The following is a 22952-nucleotide window of genomic DNA, read 5'->3' on the forward strand; positions in this document are numbered from 1 at the left end:
TTTTCTTTACACTGATCTAAAGGATGGCAGTTCAGTGCTCAGTGCTGAACGTGGTCATCAGTGTCACTCCCTTCAACACCAGGGATCATATGAGGCTGAGAGAGACAGTGTAAGAGCTGGGAAATAGAGAGGAGCACCCTGAACTATTGTCTACTGGATATAACATGGCTGCTGTGGTCACCAACACACAGCATCGGGTGCTACCTGGACAGCAGTGGCACACACTAAAAGATACAAAGGCAGGCAGCGGACAGTTGAGAAGAAGACAGGGTGAACAGAAGAGGATGGGAGCGAGAGTCCAGCGAGGGTAAATATGATCACAACACGTGGCCTGGCACGTTACATTCTCAGAATAAGAAAACGTGACGGTTACAGGACGAACTTTGGTTTTAAGTGATCAACTGTAAAGGCTTAAGTGTAAAGAAGGTAAAATGGACAAAGGGCTTGAGTTACCCAATGTAAATCCCGCATATACAGCTACAGAAGCTGAGAGCACCGAGCCTTGACATCAAGACAGAGCCCAGAATTAGAGCCATTTTAAACAAAGGTGCCAAATCAGTCAGTAGGAAGAAGAAAAGTGCTTTTTCCAGGGAATGTTTGACATCTGAAGTCTTAATTTTCACACTAGAGAACTGTTACTTGAAAACAATTACTAGGCCACAATATGTGATCTAAAATAATAAAAGAAAACTTTAAGTCATAGAGGCTTAAATCTGCAATCCCATCACTAGGGAGGCTGAGGCAGGAGAGACTGAAGCTAGCCTGGTTTGCAAAGTAAGACACTGTCTTAAAACAAACAACCCCCCCCTAAGCAAAATAAAACTGAAAGGAAAGAAAATATCTATCTTAGTTTGTATATGTTTTGGTATGTATGTGTATGTGTGTATGTATATGTGTGTGTGTGTGTGTGTGTGTGTGTGTGTGAATAAATTTGACACACACACATAAAACAAGGCACTAATGTTGAGAATTTTGTAAAATTTCCATTCAATAACAAATAAGCCCCCACAAATGGTTCAAAGACTTAAGCACACACCTCATTAAATAAGATATACAAATAGACATGGGGGGGAGGGGCATGGCTTTTATCAGACTGAAGAGAAGGGAGAGGATTAAAAAGAGTGACAAATAGAGGACTGTGGAATGAGTGGAGACTGTACTTCTCCTGAAGCACAAAAGATTCCTGCATTACTACAAAACAATATTAACTCTACTGTGCTGGAGGTTGAAAAAGAGTTATAAATAACTTGGTCAAACATCCGCTAATAAGTCAAGTTCACAGACTGACAGGGCAGCTAAAGTGTGTACCTTCAAAACCAACATATCATCATGTTTTAGATAGAGAAATGTTTGTCCTTTCCTTGTTAGGGTGTCATCTTTTTTTTTTTCCATTTCCCTTTGCCAAGGCAACTCCCATCATTTTATTTTTTTCATTTTTTTATTAATTTATTCTTATTACATCTCAATTGTTAGCCCTTCCCTTGTATCCTCCTATTCCTCCCTTTTCCCCTCCTCTATGTCTGTGATGGAGGGAGACCTCCTCCCCCTATATATGCTCTTAGAGTATCGAATCTCTTCTTGGTAACTTGCTATCCTTCCTCTGAGTGCTGCCAGGCCTCCCCATCCAGGGGATGTGGTCAGAAAACAGGCACCAGAGTTCGTGTGAGAGTCATATCTCACTCTCCACTCAACGGTGGAGAATATCCTGTTCATCGGCTAGGTCTGGGTAGGGATTCGAAGTTTACTGCCTATATTCTCCTTGGCTGGTGCCTTAGTATAACCACTTTGGAAAGCTGTCTGGCACTTTCTCAGAAAAATGGGAATAGGGCTTCCTCAAGACCCAGCTATCCCACTCCTTGGAATATATCCAGAAAATGCCCTACTGCACAACAGGGACATATGCTCAACCATGTTCATAGCTGCTTTATTCATAATAGCCAGAACATGGAAACAGCCTAAGTGTAGAAGAATGGACTAAGAAACTGTGGTACACTTACACTATGGAATACTACTCAGCTATTAAAAACAAGAAATTCCCGAAATTTCTGGACAAATGGATTGAACTAGAAACTATCATAATGAGTGAGTTCACCCAGAAGCAAAAAGAGACAAACGGTATATACTCAGTTATATCGAGACACTAGTCCAAGGGATACATCCCATGAAAAACTTTACTTACCAGGAAAGTGGGTCAGAGGAGAGGACATCCTACTGAGACTTTAGGTGAGAGTAGCATGGAAGAATGGGGAAATAGAAGGACCCCTGACAGCCTGGGGTCAATACCCAAAGCCCATGTAATAAGCCAGATGTGGTGTCTCACTTCTATAATCCATGTATTCCTATGGTAAAATTGGAAGTAAAGTCAGGGAAATCATCCAGAATCTCAAAAACAGCCAGTCTGGACTATACACTATGACAGATTCAATAAGAGAGAGAACCTGCCTCAAAGGTGAAAGGGGAGAGCATACTACCAAAAGGTGCCCTCTGACATCCAGATGTGAGCCATTGCATGCATGCACTAACACACACACACACACACACACACACACACACACACACACATACACAAATGTATACATGAATATTTTAAGTCAGTTGACTTAATTTATAATAACCAATTTATTGAGAAGAAAATACGGGTTGGAAAGTCCAAAAGGCTCATTTGCCTTTGGTAATTGAAGGAAACCATAGGAGAATGGGGCTCCTCATAACAAAGAACATATTTCATCTGTGACCTATGAGAAATATTGTCCTAGAGATTTAATCTGGTCATTCATATGGTTCAGCTTTTTCTTGTTTTCATTGTCATTTGTGATTGCAATTAATTTTGATAATATTTCTGCTTGCTTTAATCGGTTTATAACTGTGTTGTTACTGAGAGTAAGTTTTTCATTTCAATACAGTCCAATTTGTTTTATTATGACTCATTTTTTCCTATTGTATAAAAACAACATAAAAAGGAAATCCAAGATCATGCACGTATTCTACTGTTATATTACAGAAGTTTTCATTTTAAAAGTCTTACCTTTAGGTCAGGATCTCTGTTGAGGTTTGTTTGCATCAGCCTTGAGGGAGATATTGAAATTTGTCATTTTCTACTAGCATTTGATTGTTCCAGCATCAATTACTGAAGGCCTGGCTTCTCCCTGTGGAATCAGCTTCTCACTGTTGTTACAAAGCAGTGCGTGTTAATGGGTCTATTTCTGACCTCCTTACCTGTCCCATTTTTGTCGCTGTGTATTTGCGCATTGCTTTCATCACTATAAGGTATTATCACTCCATTAGGTAACATCATTTCAGATCATCAATTTGGAGTTAAATGTACATTGGATTTTCTTGCATCCAATGTTGATTGTGTTTCCGAATGAACTGTACTTATGATTCCTTTTTAATATATTGATGCATTTGAATTGAATTGGAAATTTTTGTCTATGCTGAGACAGTGTGCAGAATTTAAATATATGGCTGCTACAATATCATGATATATTCTTTCTACCATTTTTTGGAAAACAATAAATAGGAAAGGTGCGAGTTTTTCCTTAAATGTTGGGTAGAATTGTGAATTAAATCCATCTGAGCCTGGGAGTTTCTTTTCTTGTTTACTTTATTTTATTTTATGTTGTTTTTTAGCTGAGCATTATAATTTATTAAAGACCTGAATGGAACAAAAAAAAACATACAAGGGAGGCAAATTTGTTCCCTGCTTCAGATGGGATAGCCATCCGCTCCCAGTGACTCTTGGTCACTTGGCCTTGAGGGCAAACATTTGTACTTCCTGGTTCTAAGACTTTGGAATTTGTTCAGGAAATGTGCTCATCTGTTCAGCAGGCTTTCACCTTGCAGGATGCAGCTCATGAATCTTCTCGACTTCTCTAATCATGTAAGCCAATCCCCTCATCGCATCGCTATTTGTCTCCCTCCTATCCTATTGGTTATGTGTATCTTGACAACCCTGGCTAACACAGCTAACAAGCAGCAAGTCTAAACTGCACTGTGGAGGTTAGCAGAGCAGGCTGGAAACAGTGGCAGGAGGCAGTGTGACAGTCTTCTTCAGTCTGAAATCCACGAGGCCGACTGTCATGCTGGAGATTGCTTCGGGTTGAAGGTGGAATTTCTTCAGGAAAATCAGGCCTTCAGCATATTGAATCAAGTCCACTCACAGTATCAAGGGCAATATGCTTTACATCAGCAACTGAGGGTAGTCAGTATTTACAGAACCCCTTCAGAGCAGCCCCTAGGCTACTATTTGATTAAATAGCATACACCCTAGCCAAGTTGGCAGCCAATTGACCACCACTTACACTAAGTCTAGAAACTCAGAGAAGTACAAGAGAAACAATCCACTGTCATAATACTAAATCATTACAGGATAAGAAAAATATTCTTAGAAACAAAATTTCACAATGGTAAGGATCAAACAATAAAATCCTAGTTCATCAGGAAACTTCTTCGGGGTACTAAGTGGAGCTAAACAAACTGTCTATTCAGTTTCATGATTGCAAAACAATTATTGTTTTACCAAAAAATTATGATAAATTTTAGTGAATAATTCTTGAAATTGGGTTATACCCTACTCTTTTAAAAAAAACTGTTTCCCTTTTATTGAAAATAGACTCTTGCCTCGCATAATATATCCTGGGGTTTTCTTCACTCTTCCTCTTAGTTTCTTCCATCTCCCCTCTCTTTCTGATCTGCTCTTTCTGTCTCTCATTAGAACATAACAGGCTTCTAAGACATAATAAAAATAAAACACAATAGTATAAAACAAAACTATCTCATTGAAGCTGAGCAAGACAAACCAATAGAGAAAAAGAAAGCCCAAGAATAGGCATAAGAATCAGAAACCTATCCAGGCATTGTGGACACACTTGTTTTCCCAGTACTCAGGGAGGCAGAGGCAAGTGGATCTCTATGAATTCGAGGCCAGCCTGGTCTACAGAGTCACTGTAGGATAGCCAAGCCTACACAGAGAAGCCATGTCTCAAAAATCTGAAAACCAAAACCCCGCAAAATAAATAAATAAACAATCAGAAATCTACTTGTTCATACACTCAGGGATCCCATAAAAACACTAAACTGAAAGCTATAAAAAAATATGCAGAGGACTTGGTGCCAACGTGTGCAGGCCCTGTGCATAATGTTTCAGTCTCGGTGAGTTCATAGGAGCTTTGCTCATGTTGATTTAGAGGGTCTTGTTTTCTTGGTGTCCTCTATCCTTCTGGCACTTAATTTTTTCTGCCTCCTCTTCCATGGAGTTCCCTGAGCTCTGGGGCAGGAATGTGATAAAAAACATCCATTAAGGGTTGAGTGCTCCAAGATATCTCTCTCTCTCTCTCTCTCTCTCTCTCTCTCTCTCTCTCTCTGTGTGTGTGTGTGTGTGTGTGTGTGTGTGCTGTGTGTGTGTGTGTGTGTGTGTGTGTGTGTGTGTGTGTGTGATGTCTCTCTCTCTATTTGTCCCCATCTGCTGCAAGAGGAAGCTTCTTTGATGATGACTGCACAAGGCACTGATATATGAGTATAGCAGAATATTTTTAGGAGTCATCTTATCACTACGGTTTTTGTTTGTTGCCGTTGGTTTTGCCTTTTTAAGACAAGTAGTATTTACCCTATGTCCCTGGTATATCTAGTCTCTGGTTCTTGGTTACCCAGGCAGTGCCATGCATGGGATCTAGGTTGGGGAAGGTTTCTATCTATAGATTCCATGAGAATTTTCCAGATATGTTTCTGTCATCGATTTCTATTTGACTTTCGTTGTGGTTTCAGAAAATGTAGCAAATGATATTCTCTCTTTCTCTCTCTCTCTCTCTCTCTCTCTCTCTCTCTCTCTCTCTCTCTCTCTCCCTGTCTGTCTCCTTCCTTCCCTTTTTCCTTCCCTTCCATATCTCTGATGCCCTCCATTTTCCCCTCGCCTCCCTCCATTTGTAATTATGTTGGTTTCCAGCCCCATTACTAGGACTAGCACTAAAGAGAAATATCTTTTCTTTCTTTTGAAAGTAGCTCTTACAGTTTATTTTGAGTTTTAAGGTATATTATAAATAGAGAGATTACTAAGGGTAGACTTAAAGGAAGAAACTGAGGCTGGAGAGCAACACTGAGGGTCCTGCTTTACTGCTCATCCACAGCAAGCACACCCAGACCATTAACCTGGCCTGTAACCTGGCCAACAACCCTTGGATGTCTAGGATCCAAGATATCTGTAGAATGAAAGGCATTTTAAGTTTCTACGTGTAAGTAGATAAGATTTTGAAAACCATATTAAAGAAGAGTGTGGGATAAATATCTGAGTCAAATGTTATTTTGTATAATATCTATGACCCTAGATGTAATGTAATTGGTAAACCTAAATGTCATATTTTACCAATGTTTGCTTCTATTCGTAGGAAATAATTAGCTGTTTTTATTTAATAAAAAGTATAGGCTATGTTTTTTTTTTGGAGAAATATCAAACCATCTGGGACCTTTTAAATGTTGAATGAACATTTTTTTTTATGGAATCATACTTGATGTTGCCAATGACTTCATTTTTTTAATCTAAGAATGGATGAGTTTGCTACATCTGTGTCTTTGGGCTTCATAATTTCCATTGCGAGAATGTCCTAAAGAAGGAGGAAATGATGTTGTTACCTTAACTACATCTGTAGCATCATTAAAAAGTCCCCGGTTTCCAGTGGTAGCCACCGTCTTTCAGTTGGATTAGCATCCTCATGGCCAGGCTTCACATAGTCTGCACCTAATGTCTTTCAGCAGTGTGCCACTTCTAGTGCAAAGCACATGTATTGTATTTGGTTTGTCACATAGCTCATGTCATTTCGCTTCACCACATGCTGTAGTTTTGTTGAAAACACTCTACTTTTCTGCCTCGGAGAGCAGCAGAGAAATGAAAGAGAATCTCTAAGCTCATTTTCCTTCTAAGTCCTTATTCATGACAAGCTAGTCACTGTGTTCTGAATTACCCAACAATAGGCCATTGCAATTATTTTATGGTCCTTCCCTCTTTCATCACTTTCTCCCATGACATGATGACAGCATTAAGGGAAGAGAGCTGCATAGACAAAACTGCTTGTTTGTAAACTTAAGATTTTTACTGACTATCTCAGCACTGTGCTTCTCAGTGGACTTCCAGGTGGGGCTCCAGGTGGCATATTTGTTGCAGAGCAGGGAGAGTTGTCATGCACAGCTATGACACTTCTTCCATATTGTCAGCTCAACTTCCAAGGGACTTCAGTCCACTTCTCTCTCGCATAGCGAGCAAGGACTTTGCCCTCTTGGAGAGAGCGCAGCTGGCCAGCATAGACAGACAGCTCCATTTTTAGAAAGGAGCTATTACATATGTATATACATACACACAAACATTGACTAAATTATTTATAACTTCTTCCCCTGAGCGTGAGATACAAATAAGGCAAGATCCCCCCTGCAAACATTCCATTGACAACCAAGTTTCTTCATGCTGACAAGAGTCTATCATTTAGAGGTCATGATCTTCTCAAAGATTCTTTACCACCTTAAGATTGAAAAATTCCTGGGGCTTAAAAAAATAAGTTAGACCAGTCACGCATGGTGATTCCTGCCTGTAATCTCAGCACACAGGATCTGGAAGTAGTAAGAATAAAAATTCAAAACCAACTTTAACTGTAGAGCAAGTTCTAGGCCAGCCTAAGATTCATGCAATCCTATCTCAGAATAAAACACCACCACCTCCCCAATAAAACAAAAATAGTAAGTTAAACGTATAATCTACTCAACTATTCTTCATTTGGTTACTTTTATTAAAAGAGTAATATATTCTAAAGACTGTTATCACAAATAAACTTGCATTGATGTCAATTTCTTTGGGGGATAGAAGTACAGCATTTTGAAGAGTACATGCAACCAGTCGTTTTCAAGATGGCTGAGCAAGTCAAGTCACTTGCTTCCAATCCTGAGGACTTGAGTTTGATTCCCAACAGGCTTCCCAGTTGGACATAAAAAATGACTTTGGCAAGTTTGTTAACACATGTACTGTGGCAGGTGCCTGTCCCCCTAATTTTTTTTCATTTAACACTAACAAAAATTTATTTTAAAAGCATTGTGATTTTTTTATTTTTTATTAACAGTTTTAAATTATATATATATATGTTTATATTATTATACAGATATAAAATAAACTATATACATCAAGAAGAACTGTAAAACAATCAAACATTATATTTATGTTACATTCATAGAATTTTGGCTATTTGTTTTTGGCAACCTTGAAGAAAACGTTTTCCCATCTTGGTGAGTCTAAAATTCTGAATGTAAATCATTATCTACCATATCTCATATCTATCAACTTAAACCATCTATCTAGACCTAAAAACATCTTAATCCCTAAACAACTAAGCTTAATTATGAAACTGAAATATTTGGTATTCAACCCCATCAGAGACTTAAGAAGGAGTAAAATTAATTACCTGAATAAACAGGAAGTGCAGGTTATCAGCTTCCAAATTAAAAAAAAAAAATGACAGAGACAGTTGCTGCTTGAACAGTCATGCATAATTTTTTAATTAATTTCTAATTTTTAAATTTTACAATTTAAAATTTTTTAATTAAAGAAAATTACATCTATAATGAAAATATTTAGCAAATAAAAATACACAATAATTGATTAAAGTTGAATCTCATATAAACAAGACATAATAGAAATAATACTTTTTGTAAATGTCTCAAATATTACATAAAGCAATAATTTGAGCATAAGCATCGGTATATTTGACATCTGTTAGGGTTAAAACTGAACTATGTTCTGGGAACAGAAGATTTAGACATAGATTGTAGGAGAAGAAGTTAAAAGAAATTTCCTTTTTAAAAATATTTTTATTATATTTCTTTTTTACATATGCATTTATGTTATTACACATAAATACAATGAACTACATACAGCAAGAAGAACCACAAAACAGTCAAGAATTATACAAATGCTACATTCATAGTGTTTTGGCTATTTGTATTTGGAAACCTTGAGGAAATCATCTTTCCTATCTTGGTGGGTCTAAAATTCTGACTGTAAATCAATATCTATCATAGCTCATCCCTATCAACTCAAAACGTCTGTCTAGACCTAAAAACAACAGCAACAAAACAAACAACAAACAAACAAAAGCAGACTAAGCAAGCCTTGAGGAGTAAGGCAGCAGGTAGCACTCTTCAATGGCTTCTACACTTGCTCCTGCCTCCAGGTTCCTACTCTGTTTGAGTTTCTATCCTAACTTCCTTCAATGACGAACTGTTGTGAGGAAACGTGAGCGAAATAAACTCTTTCCTCTTTTCAAAGAAAGAAATTTTCTAAGCGTAGCAAACCTTGAATAAAGCTTTACTGCATTTAACACTAGCAAAGGAAGGGCATTTAGGAAGGCTCACAGGCATAGGTGGAGGGGGTGCTAAATCTACGCCTTTCTCAGAACGATGGGGCACTCCACCTATCTTTAGTTGGTCTGAGCCAACTTACAGACTTATAAGATATCACACGTAGACGCCGGGCAACACATTGAAATTTCCTTTAAGTCTACATTCTGAACCACGTCTTTCATCATCCAAAAAAACATAGGTGTGGCATCTATAGGGCCGCCATCACAAGTCTGTAAGCGACCAATAACAGCTCACCATTTTTATCTGAAGTATCACAACTGCCGAGTGTACCTTCAGGGGCAGTTGGTCATAGGGCATTTTTAGAAGCACAAGGAACAAAACAGGTAACACTTATCACATGAGGTCTGGACACGTGGGGCAATGCCTGTAATGTGCACCGGTGAGAAGATACAACTGGGTACACATATCCTTCCACACACCCTGAACACCAAGGCAGAGTGTGATGCTCGCTTTCTGCTAATGCACTCATTCCTTACAAGACGGTAATTGATTAAGAAAATTGTACTTTGCAAAGATTACTTTTTCCATAGTCTTATCCTTCCTATAAGACCTGGAAGTTTTTGTATCTGAGGAGAGACTAACTCAGTGGCATTCCTGCAGTCCATCTTGCGTAAGCATGACCACCAGGACCGTGGATGTTGGACCAAGATGCTCCGTGGAAAACAGGCTTTTAAGTTCTCACATAAAGATGACAGAGAAAGCAAGGAGAGCCCAAGAAAGTAACAGTACTGTGTTGGGCTTTCGTGACATCTTCTTTACTAACCTAATTATGTGTCAGGTCAATGCCCTTGGTCACTCTTAGAGACCAAAACACCCATTACTCAGTACTCCACTTGCTTGTTCAGTCACTTAAAAATAGTGTCAAAGGTGGTTTTAATTTTCACATCCCTAAATATACACATGAGATACACAAATATCTTTGGGATTTTGCTCTGAAAACTGCCCTTTGTCACCTCTCTTCTGTCAGGACCACTACAGATGTCCCGTGAAGAGCTACTCTGTCTTCGTGGCACATTTGGGACACCAGCTGAGGACTACCAGCCAAGACAGGATTTTCGCTACTCCCAGATTCCCACTCCAAAAGAATGAGATGTAGGTATGGCTGAGAACTGCTGTACGCAACATTAACTTTGCTAAGCCAGAAGAACATTTTAAGTAGATGTCAGCTTGATCAATTGCTAATTTATTCTGCCATGTGGAACGATACATGATATTGATGATAATAAGGAAACCGAATATGAAGAAGAGTGACATGCCCCAGGAGAACAGTAATAAGTTCTGCCCATAAACAACGTCACGGCTGCAGAAGAAAGATAAGACAGCTGATAGCTTTTTTGTTTTGTTTTGGTTTTGTTTTGTTTTTCTTCCCCCTTCCTTCCTCTTTTCTCCCCTCACTCTATTCTCATGGTTAGGATCAGGGCCATCCTATCCCTTCTTTCTTCTTTCCCTCGCTTCTCTATCCAGCCTGCTGCTTTATTGCTTTGTCAGGGCTGCTTAATAAAATGCCACACGATATGCAGTCTTAACCACGGCAATTTATTGTCTCAAAGTCCCAGAAACTGGATATCCCAGATCATGGTCCAGCCCTTGCTCTTAGTTTCTCCTTGGAGCTCCAAGGGAGACTGTGCTCCTCTTTCTCTTCTAGCTCCAAGTGACTGCAGCCATATTTTCCATTACCGCTCTGTAGGTCTCTGCCTCCGATCTCACAATAATGTTCTCTCAGTCATGGATCCTAGATGTCCCACTTAAGATGAAATTGCCTACGTTGGGAAAGATTTACCCGCCATGGCACAATCTAAATGTGATTCTCAATAAAAGGCCGTATCTGCAGCCACAGTAGTATTCTTAGCATGAAGAGTTAGTGCTTCTCAGTGTGAGTTTGGGAAGAGACATTTGAAGCCTTCATATCTTCCAAAGCTGACTGCAGGAGAACTGCCTGGAGAAACAGATGTGGATGGTGCTCCCAGCCATGCAGGGTACCAGGATGGTGCTCCCAGCCATGCAAGGTACCAGCAGGCCAGATGATAAGTTTCCTTGGGGATCCCTTCATAGGACAGATAAAGATGATCTACTGAAAGATGACCTACTTTGCACTTCCGCAGGCCTGGAGAACAGGAAGTCAGGAAGACAATTAGACCTGGAAAGCTAGTCAAGTCAACTTAATTGGTTTCTGTCATATCGGTAGGTGACTGACCATTCTTGTTCATGCGTAAACAAACATGAATCTTCATATTGGTTCTGGGACTCTGCAGCACAAGTAGAAGACTGGGTTGATGAAGAGGAAAGGAAGACTGTCTACAGACATGGAGAGATAGATAAATGTTTTAGAAACAGAATCCTGCCTTTGCCATTAGCTGGTTTTATGACTTTGGGGACATTATCACTCACCTAAGAGAGCATACTAATACAGGCAGCAATGACTATCACAGTCCAGTTGAGTCTTCTAACATGCCTCTTCAGGAATAAATTTCCAGTTCCTCACCACAAAAATAACCTTTGAGTTCCAACCATACAATTGGTTCATTTTATGATGGTCCATCACGTGCTTCCTTGTCCACCTAACTATCCTCTTTATTGGAAAACACAGACCCTTGAGCCGTAGCAGGACTCCCAAATGATGGTGCTAAATGAATTTGATTGCAGAATGTCTATTATAATGATCCCATCTTTCCCCGTAAAACAAGCAAACTTTACAAACCACCCCCCCTAACAGAGCTCTCAAAATAGGTGCTGCTCACCGAAGAAGGAGAAAGTTGACTGCACTCTGAGCAAAGCACAGAAGCAATGGGAATTAGGAAAAGCCAGCAGGATGGATGGTGTGTGAGAGGAAAGCAAGCCTTGAGCGGACACATTTTGCCTTGACACAGAGTGAGTCTGACAGAGAACAATGACTCTGCTGGGAAGAGCAGCCCAGGAGACCGCTCATCAGCAGAGCAAGCAACTTGGAGGATGGAGACCACTAGGAAAAGCAAGGGCACTGTACTGCAAGCACAGGGAGGAGTCACCAATGCATAGTTTGCCTCTTCATATTTTAAATGCAATTTGGTGGCTACAACCCAGGTCCCTTCTTGAAAACCTAAAAGGAAACTGAAGTACGCTTCAGGTGCTAAGATTTTAAAAATCTTTTCCAAAGTTAGGATCACACAGCCTCTAAGAGGATAGGTGATGGGGCAGGATGGTTGCACAGCCCATGAACCAAGAATATTCCAGAATGTCAGCATCGAGCTGTTCAATCACAGCAGACCTGGTCAACATTTCACTGGTATGTTTGGTCATGCCATCATTTTACGGCATAGCCATGCCATCAAAGACATGATCGGTTCAGCCGGAGCGTCTTCTCGCTGCTTGCTGATTTCCCTCCTGTCTTTCAATAGATCAGAGGGAGTGGCAGTCTGCAGCTTGGGGGTGGGGTGGGCTGAAGTCTTCTGCTGAAGGTCAGGTTTGTAATTCTCCAGTAACTAAAGTTGTTACAGTTGAAAACACATTGCTCATGGATATATAAGGCAGAAAATCCCCATGTAAATTTCCCTATAGCTTGAAGTGTTGAAGCTCTGGGCCAGTTTATCAAAAACACAGCTGCTTTCCTTGGGTTTTAGGGAGGCTCATGGCATTTTTTCCCCTTACGAACTTACGAGAACACCCTCAGGAAAACAGCTGCATTACTGCATAGACAAAGATCCTCAGATCAGTGTGAAGTATTGTAATTTAAATGAGAGCGCTATTTTCAGGCCTTTTCATTTTAAGATCATTTCATTATTTTATTTCCCCCCTAAATAAGTTATCTAGGAAAATAAGAAAGTAATTACTCCAGAGACTACAGGCACTGTAGCAGGCAAATTAAGGGTTTTAATTGAGAATATCAATTGTTGTACTACGTGATTAATAGAGACGCAGTGGTAGTGTTTACATATGTGGAATGTTTACAGTACTCACGTTTTGTTTAGCCGGGGAGCCAAAAGAAAATGAAAACTGGCAGATTTTATTAATTGTCTTTATTTTCCTCAAATGTTCTGTTTGTTTGTTCCACTCACTCATGACAAATCTTACCTCCCCCCCCTTAAACTACTATTTGTAAGACACACAAATTTTATAAGCAAATATAAAGATTCTATTTACAGAATAAATTAATCATTTTTACTTTTAACTGTATCAGCTTCTAATCTTGTGGTAACTTCCTCTAGGGTCCTAAATGTCTTTATCTAGACCATGTTTATATTTTTACTACTCATTTCTTACTGTACAAAATTATGGATTCTAAAACCACGCAGGAGAGAGAACACATATGTTCTAACCACAGCAACACCAGTCCGAGGCTCAGGGACTCTTAAGGTCTCCTGTGAAAGCATGTTCAAGACTGTAAAAACACAATGGACACAGAGAGAATTGAAATCTTCAAGCATTACGACCAATCGGGAACTTGGGGCTTTGAGAGACAAAAATGACTTGTCAAAGACCGCACAGGCACAGAACTAAACTGGGAGGCCCAGAGCCTATAAGAATTGTTGACATGGAAGAATAGATAAAGAACGCCTGCGAGGTTTAAAGGATAATAATAAAGTCTGCATGCATGAGCTCATCACCTGTATTAGCAAAATCCATCTTGCTTCCTCATTGAGCACATTTTCCGCTACTTGACAAAGGAAACTCCTATCCTGAAGTTTCAGACTCACTGATGCAGTAATAATGCCATGTCGATGAATCTCCAATTAACGTACTGTCCAGCTTTGACTGTATGCACATGCATGCATATATGTGCACTCATATACACAGAGATAGGTTTTGATGTCTGTATCTGAGGTTGCAACCAACCATGGATAGAAAGAAGTCTTAATGAGAACAGTATTTCTGCACTGAGCATGTGAAGATGCCTTCTTCCTAATGTTTCCCAACTGGTGCAGTGGAACAGCTATTTATGAAGCATTTACATTGTATTACACACAATGAGCCATCTATATGGTTTCGACTGTGCAGTGCGATGTGTGCAGGTCATACTCACAAACTGAACCATTCTGTATAAGGGACCTCATTGCTTGCGGATTTGACATCTCTAAGGGCTTTTGGAGTTAGATCCCATAGAGAAATAAGGAAATGCCTTGAGTGTGTGTGTGTGTGTGTGTGTGTGTGTGTGTGTGTGTGTGTGTGTGTTATACCCCCTTTTCTATGTCTTCTCTCTCTCTCTCTCTCTCTCTCTCTCTCTCTCTCTCTCTCTCTCTCTCTCACACACACACACACACACACACACACACACAAACACACACACACACAAACACACACACACACACTATTATCTATCTGGGGCTACAGAGGTATGTTTGTGGTCAAAAGCACTTTCTGTTCTTTCAGAGAACTGGGTTTTGGTTTCTAGTACCACCATGTCAGGCACCTCAAAATAACCTGCAGCTCTAACTCCAGGGTATATGATTATTCTCTTCTGATTTCTGTAAGAGCCTGCGCGCATACACATACATGTAAGCATGTGCACATGTGTGCCCATAAAAACAAAATAAAAACAACACACACCCACATATGGCTGATAATTGTCATAAAGATATCATTTTACTGAAATTAGAAGTTAATTTGTTGTTCGTTCATTTACTATAATATTCCAATAATTTTGTTCTAAAGTTGTTTTCTCCAGATAAATAAAATGCTGTATTATCTACCCCTTTAGCAAACAATGCTGGTTAATTGCACATGGCTTTCCTTTGTCCATACCCCTTTCTATCTTTCAGACAATCTATCATAGAACTTTTTGCGCGCGCGCGCGCGCACACACACACACACACAGGCACACACACACACACACTTCATTTGCAGTATATGCCACCTAGCATTCCTTTTTAACGATGACTTCTCTGTGAGGTTTATTTAGCATGTCCTATTTTACTCTAGAGTTTGTAAGGATGGCTTCACTGGACATGGAGTTATGGGCTGTGAAGGACTCCAGTTATATTTCTCAGTCATGGAGATGTTGGCTGCCTGTCTAACTGCTTCTCCTGTGTAATTTCATCTCTCTCTTTAGCTGTTCTTTACTGTCATTTACTCAGTACTTAGTATTTATCTAATTGAAAATTCTGGAAGATTATATAGAATGGAACAGAGGAAATAATGTCCTAGCAAATATGAAGGACACTTACTAAGTTTTCTCATGATCATTTATCTCAATGCCCATTTCAAATTTGTTTGCCCTGTGTTTTAGCCACCTAACTTGGACCTTCTTTCAGCTCGCTAGTTTTCTTGTTGGCTGAGTTATTATTTGGCCCACTCATAAAGCCTTTTAAGTATTGGTGTTGCAATTTCTAATTTCTAGAAGTCCTAACTGATTCTTATTAAAGGATGCTCCTTCGTTGCTTATGGTTTAATATTTCTAAGTCAAGCTTTCAAGCACTGTTTTATTTAACTATAGTAAAAATATTTGTTTCAATTTCTGTATTTTGTTATGTTTTTACAAGTTTCAGTACAAACTTCTCAAACTGAAGTCAGGTCTTTTTGCTGGCTCTCTTATAGGAGGGTGAATGTGTAAGGATGTGTGTGTGTGTGTGTGTGTATGTGTGTGTGTGTGTGTACATGCATTTTGTTATTGAATATAAAAAGCATATTTTCCTTGTGAATTTTTCAGTGGGAATATCTTGAATCTCACATTTAAAATGGATTTCCCTGGAGGGAATTGGGTCTATTTCTGTCATGTCTTGACAGGAAAAAAGGAAAACCAAGTGAGGAAAAGAAATTTTAATATCATGTAGAAATGAATTTTAATTTTAATGAATGAATACTAGATCTTGATTGTAAAATCTTGGTTTCATTGTTTTCTTACAACAGAGATAAATTTAAGAAAGTCAAATTTAATTTCTCATTAATTTTTATTCAGATATTACTTTTCCTATCTATCACATTTTTGTATGAGTATATAATGGAATATGATCATATCCATCCCCCATTTGCCCCTCCAACATTTCTCAGATCTTCTACCTCATCTGCCTCCCAATTTTATATATAGATATAGATATAGACATGAGAAGAAGAAGCATAAAGAATGCAAGAACTAGATGAAGGGAAGGAATGCTGCCAAACACCCTCTTCTGACCTGCCATGGCATTCCACTCAAGAACACCAACCAACTTTGGAGACCTCCATAAGATCAACACATGGCCAAGCCAGCCAAGCCTCCAGCACTGATGGAAAAGAGCTCACAAGGCTCAACTAACCCTTAATGTAATTGGCAATCGATAACCTCCAGGAGAAGGAGAATCGTTACTCAGAGATTTCTCATAAAAACCCCACCATTTCTGTTTATCTTAACTTTGTTTTGTAAAGCATAGCCGTGTACTCCAATATTCTGCAATAACCAAAGGTAAATTCTCAAGTGCTCCAAATCGCCAATGCCCCAAAGTCCAGCAGTGACCTTCAAGGTCAAAGAAACCCAGCTTTGTGAGTGCTGCTTTCCCCAGGCCCCCTTTGGTTTGTATTTAGAATCTGTGTGTTTGGCTTTTTCATGGCTACTCAGAAAACTGGAGTTTAAAAACGTATATTTGATACATAATATTAATACTTTAAATTTGTTTTAATACTTTAAGTTCTTCATAGACTTTAACTCGACTCAGAGAGGTCAGTCAACTCTGCTACTTTCATTCCACAATGCCCCTGGGGGGTCACAATTTTACATAAGAAAATTGGTTTTTACAAAACACTATGGATCAAAAGCACATTCCTAAACCACACACACACACACACACACACACACACACACACACACACACACACACACACAAAATAAAACTACCTGTGCTTCCACCCAACTCCTTTCCCCCTTCTTGTCTCCCTGCAATTCTATGTTGTTTAAGATGAAACTGGAAAATAGACATTTCTTTGCTATGCAAATGGAGAAATGGCCCTGGGTTAAACATACCTGTGTTGATCATCTCTTCTTCTCTCACCTCCTCTCTCGTGTGATCTGGGAAAGGAGAATTTAGACAACAAGATCTTTACCGACTCCTTTGGCTCAGACCTACTTAGAGTCTGGATATGCCAAAGACAAATGCATACGCTACAGGCCTGAGCTAGACATGGACTAAACCTGGTTCACAGTCTTAACGCTGACTATAGTTCCTAGCCTGTTGCCTTGTAAAGCCTTTAAAAAAAAGATTTTGTTAGTTTTAAGTGTGTGTGTGTGTGTGTGTGTGTGTGTGTGTGTGTGTGTGTGTGTGTATCTGTCTGCATGTGGGTATGTACATGTGAGTGCAGGAACCCACAGAGGCCACAGGAGTTGGATCCCAGTCCCCACCCCCCTCCCAGATCTGGAGTTATAGGCAGTTGTGTCTCCCTGACATTGATGCTAGAAATCAAATTCAGGTCCTTTGGAAGCACAGTAAATGCCCATAACTGCTGAGCCATCTCTTCAGCCCTGACATCATGAGGTCTTCATTGCATAATACTTGGATGTGTATTGATGAGAAAGAAGCTAAAAAGAGGGGAGGGGGAAAACAGGAACTATTACCAAGCTTCCATTAAAATTCAGATGAACTGCTTAGAAATATTGTATCATAGAGAACTAGTGCACAAGTGTGTTACCGCATATAAGAACTCAACGTGCGTTCAGTTTCTCACTGTTTATGCCTAGGCCAGCCTCTCTGAAGGGGACAAAGGAGAGATGATAGTCGCCTGGGTACCGCATTTCAGGGTAGCTCATTCTAGCCCTATGGGGCATAGTATGAATGTTTCACTGTCTTCCACATCCAGACATCCACCATAAGTTGACCTCTCTGTACTTATCTGTGCAAGAGTCTTTTAGAAACTGAAGTGTCATCTTCTGCAGTGTCTGTCCCCAGCCCTCTTTGTCTTTCCTCCAGCCTTGTTTTCAATTTCTGAGCTTTGGCTGACTGAGTCCAGGCCTAAGTGATTGGCCACACTTAGTGTGTGCAGCCTCAGACATTGTCTTCTTGTCTTCTCCACTGTTAGTTTCAGTGGTCATTGAAAGACGAGTACTAATAACACCCAGATTTGCACATAGGATAAGAAGTGACAAATGTATGTGTCAGGTGTGAAGCACCATCTTTATGGAAAGTCTAACCTTTACTTTTGAACTTCCTGTCACTTGTCTGGAACCTCTGTGTGGCACATACATCTGTCTTCTTGTCTCATCTTATCTCCTCTACAGAATAAACGGATCTAAAACATGAGCACTGTCTGAATAGCCAATTCTTTGGGCATACAATTTGGGATACGAAGGGACAGCTAGTTCCTCTGGGGTGGTTGAAGCATGCGAATCTTCCCTGGACTCTGTGGTGTACTGGAATCAAAGCCAATCATCCCTATGCAAACAGAACCCACCTCATCTCCATCTTGGTCTCTCTCATCTCTATCACTTTGGCTTTTTCCTGAGAAAGATGGCTTCCCAGAACAAGGGTCAAGACTTCCAGCTTCTCTTATAGAATATGTGTCACATGACCATATTATGAGCAAGGCCACTTGAGAAGAAACAATTGCAGAGCTTCTAGAATGTTCTATAAATAAGGCACATGTCCTCCATGTAGGGGCGGGGACTCATACACATGCTGACAGAGCACCTCATTCTAAGAAACCACACAAGGCCTTGTCCTGCAGAACACTCTATGCTATTACAGCACCTCTACAGCAGCCTACATGGTAGAGAAAGCAATAAATTAATTTTTATCATGCTTAAGTTATTGTTAACTTGGTTTTCTTAAGAGCAGCATCCAACTCATATCCTTGCTAATGCAGGTCTCTGTCAGAGGGTAAGCTCCAATTTTGCTTAAACAAAAGCCTGTGATTACATGCATCCGGTGTAGGGCTACTCCTGGGGCCCCTCGCTCTTTACTTTGGTGTCTTTAATGTGACATTGTCAACCTGGCCCTTTCATCTTCCAACCAGTTCCAGAAGGGGTGTATTTTCTTATCACAAATCTTTGGTATTAGGTTACAAAAAGCCACTTAAAAAAACAAACAGTGACCTTTGTACTATAATTCCTTTGGTTTGAAGCTATTAAGAATTCATTTATGATTAGAACATAGTCACTGATGGGGGAGAGCCACTAATGAATAGGAAGTCAAGTTTACAGGTGGGGGAAGACTGTATTTGGGTGAACAACCACAGCTGCAAGACTGAAATTTCATTTGTAATTACATCTAGCTTTTTCAAGATCCAAGTCACTCAAATCCCCATCCCTCCTTTGTCTTTCTCAGGGTCTTTCTGCCAACCCCAACATGCAAACAGAGTCATGTGGCTGGAACACTGGTAGTCCGTGCCCTACACTCCTCTGGTCAGATTGCAGAACATGGGAAACTTGTTGAAGGCAAGCTCTACAAAAACAATGTGCCATAACCGGGAACTTCTGTGTGGCTGTAGCAACTTGAACAAGAGTCACTTTCACTTCTTTTCCTGCTAAAGCCAAAAAGAGAAGCAATGTAGTTCTTGGACCTAGGCCAGGGGCATGTAGCCCTGAACCCAGCCACACTCACTTTGAAAGTGCTGGGCTGTGTCTTTGACAAGTTGAGTTGAGAAAGCGGCACTCGTTGTGCCCTGGAATTAGGCTCTGTCCTTGTTCATTCTGTGGAATGACTATAGCACTGGCTATCTGATCCTTGACCTGAACATTACCCCAAATCTCAGGAACACCCCAGGAAGGGCCCCCTTCATAGCAGTGCAGAGAGAGAGAGAGAGAGAGAGAGAGAGAGAGAGAGAGAGAGAGAGAGAGATCACAGTGGAAGCTGCTCCAATAAACAGGCTGTTTCTGGGAGTGACAGACGGAACAGACTGAAACTTGCCAAGTTTTTCTGAAAACAAAGCAAGAAGAAAAAAAAAACCTAAGACCACCCAAGGCAATTTCAAAAAAAAATTTACGAAGACAAATGAGTGCGTGATCCTATTTCAGAAATTATAACATTGTATAGTGAGGTGAATAAAAAACTTGGGGGCTGAGAAGCACCTGGGGCTCTGTTCCCTACAATTATGTGGGTACAGTGACTGACAGAACTTCTTTTTTAGAATAAGGAGGGAGATGGTAAAAATATAAAATAGTCCATTTAGTTATCTACTCTATGTGAAAATGAAACTGGATACCTGCTTTATATCACCCATGGAAATAAAACCGCAAATAACTATGTTCTTAATTTAAAAAGCAAAGTTTCAAAGCCATTTGAAGAAAACATGAGGTTATCCTGTGAACATTATGAAAACACCAGGAAGAAAGGCTAGCATCAGCTGTTAAGAAAGACACACACACACACACACACACACACACACACACACACACACACAAATACGTCCTAAAAAGGGAAATGAAACATTTGAGGACTTTTAAATTCAAAGCGTCTAAGAAGAAAATTAAAAAAGGAAAAGGAAAATTTAAAAAGCTGATTTGTAGGGTGCATAAACAGCGAGGGATTAACCAGAACCTAGAGAATTTCCATAAATCAAGGAGCAGCAGCCAGGTAGACACTGGGCAGGGACTCCCCCTGAGCAAGGCTCAGAAGAGGAAACGTGTGTGTATGTGTGTGTGTGTGTGTGTGTGTGTGTGTGTGTGTGCGCGCGCGTGTGCCGTATGTGTTAGAAAAGACATTCACCAAGGAAAGGAGAAGCAAAGCAGAACTATTTCATCCTCGGCGAAATCGGAGAGAGAAATGTGAAATGGACAGTTTTTGAGCACTTTTAGAGCAATGTACCACTGCCCAGGAACAGGGCCAGGGATGTGAAAGGTCCCTGTGACTTTTAGAGATGAAAATTCGGGAGAAGTGTTCCAGAATGCATGCTTACAGATCTCCTCTGTGGCCTAGCACACAATGGATAAGCTAGGAGCAATACAAATATCTATCAGAAGAATGGAGAAGCTACTATAATTATGCAAGGGATCATATTAAAAAGTTGAGATGAGTGAACCGAAGCCACATGTACTGATGGGAATAAATGCCAGACCCCGCCCCCCCCCAAAAAAATAGTAAGTGGAAAACGTAAGTTACTGAGCTCTGTTCATAGTGTGTTGTCTGGGGTAAATAACAATACCCTCCTGGGAAGGAAGTGCGCGTTATCTTCAGAGAAGTAGTCACCCTTGTAAAGGAAGGAAGAATTGAGTGTGCAAAGACTTAAAGATGCCTCCAAATCTAGAGATGCTTATTGACAAGTAATGTGGATACAAATATATGCACTTAAATGATGTACTTTGTGGACAGATTGTGGTCCAAAGTTCTAGGCTGGGCCAGGGCTTTTTATTTCATGGCTATATTTTGCAGGCAAATTATTTCATTCTTGTGATCTAAATTCTTCAATAATATATATTCCTAGGGGGTCATTCTAAAGGTTGAATTAAATATATATGTGATATGAAATATTTTTAGCATATTATTAGCACAATACCTGGCACAGAGTAGACATCAATAAAATGCTATTATTTTTATTCTTTCAATAAATATCTGCTTGCGTATTGCCAAGCTTATAAAAATAAATTACCTGGAGTCAAATTATAATGTTTCATCAATAACTTTAACGCCGTGTGCAATAGAATTGAGTGGTGCTCTTTTGACAGTTTATGGGTACAATTCCCAAGTGGCCTGAAGCACTTCTTATCTAGAAATTTCCTTTTAAAAATATTGTAACATAGTGATAGTCAAATGAACACTTTTTAATGATGGAATCTTTTCTGTATTTCTCAATATAGCAGCTGTTAGTTACATGTGGGCTATTAAGACACTGGAATGTGGCAAATGACATTGGAACAATGAATTTTCATCTTATTAAATTTTAATTAATTTCAATATAAATGACTGCTAATGGACAATGGCTGCCATATTGGAAAATGCAGGCTTATAGTAATGAAATGGCCTAGATCCCAATGCTGGGAGGGTAGAAGCAAGGGGATCAAGAGTTCAAGGGCAGCCCAAGGGACATAGTAAGATCTTGTCTAAGAGGAAAACCAAAGCACAAGTAAAAAGAAGAAATGAATGTCTTTTGAGACAAGTACATATCAGGCAACTATTCTATGTTAAGCAATATGTTGATTGATGTGGAAATGATAGCTTTCCCTCTCAAATTGATGATCTGTGAAAGAAAAACAGATGCACGCCCTCGCAACCTTGCACTGACATGAGTCAGCAATGGCTGAAGTAAGGTAAGTGCAGCCTAAGGGTATACGGCAGACATTGCCTAGCTCACACTGGACAGGTGGTAATGAAGGAGGGCTCCTCAGCTGTGGCAGGCTGTAATCAGGACGGAAGAGGTGAGTACTCTCTGAAGACGTGGGCAAGAGACAAGAGGCACTCCTCCACCTAGTTCAGTCTAAGCAGGGTGGAGGCTACAGTAGCCCACTCTTGCTGGCCTGTGCCTGGTAAGAAAGATGTATCTCATGGGAAACTGCTTCAGTCACGGGAAACTCCTTTAATCATCATTCCCCACCTCTTAAGACACACACGTGCGCGCGCACGTGCACATACACACATACACGCACGCGCGCGCGCACAGAGTTATGAGTTGCTTGTCCCACCTGCCTAATGTCTCCGCTCAGATCATCCCTTCTGGCATTCTACTTGTGTGCTTTTCTCTGTGGAGGCCTC

At 40.0% G+C, this 22952-nt stretch overlaps 1 long non-coding RNA gene across 1 annotated transcript in view; it reads right to left on the reverse strand.

The window, feature by feature from the left end:
* Positions 1–18833, reverse strand: part of LOC311595415 — a 65196-nt gene extending 46363 nt beyond the window's left edge. The window contains exon 1 of the long non-coding RNA XR_014778434.1: positions 18721–18833. This is a non-coding gene — a long non-coding RNA (uncharacterized lncRNA). The remainder of the gene's footprint in view (positions 1–18720) is intronic.
* Between the last annotated feature and the right edge of the window lie 4119 nt (positions 18834–22952).

The sequence above is a fragment of the Acomys minous genome, assembly GCF_964271855.1.
Source record: "Acomys minous genome assembly, chromosome: 4".
NCBI lineage: Eukaryota > Metazoa > Chordata > Mammalia > Rodentia > Muridae > Acomys > Acomys minous.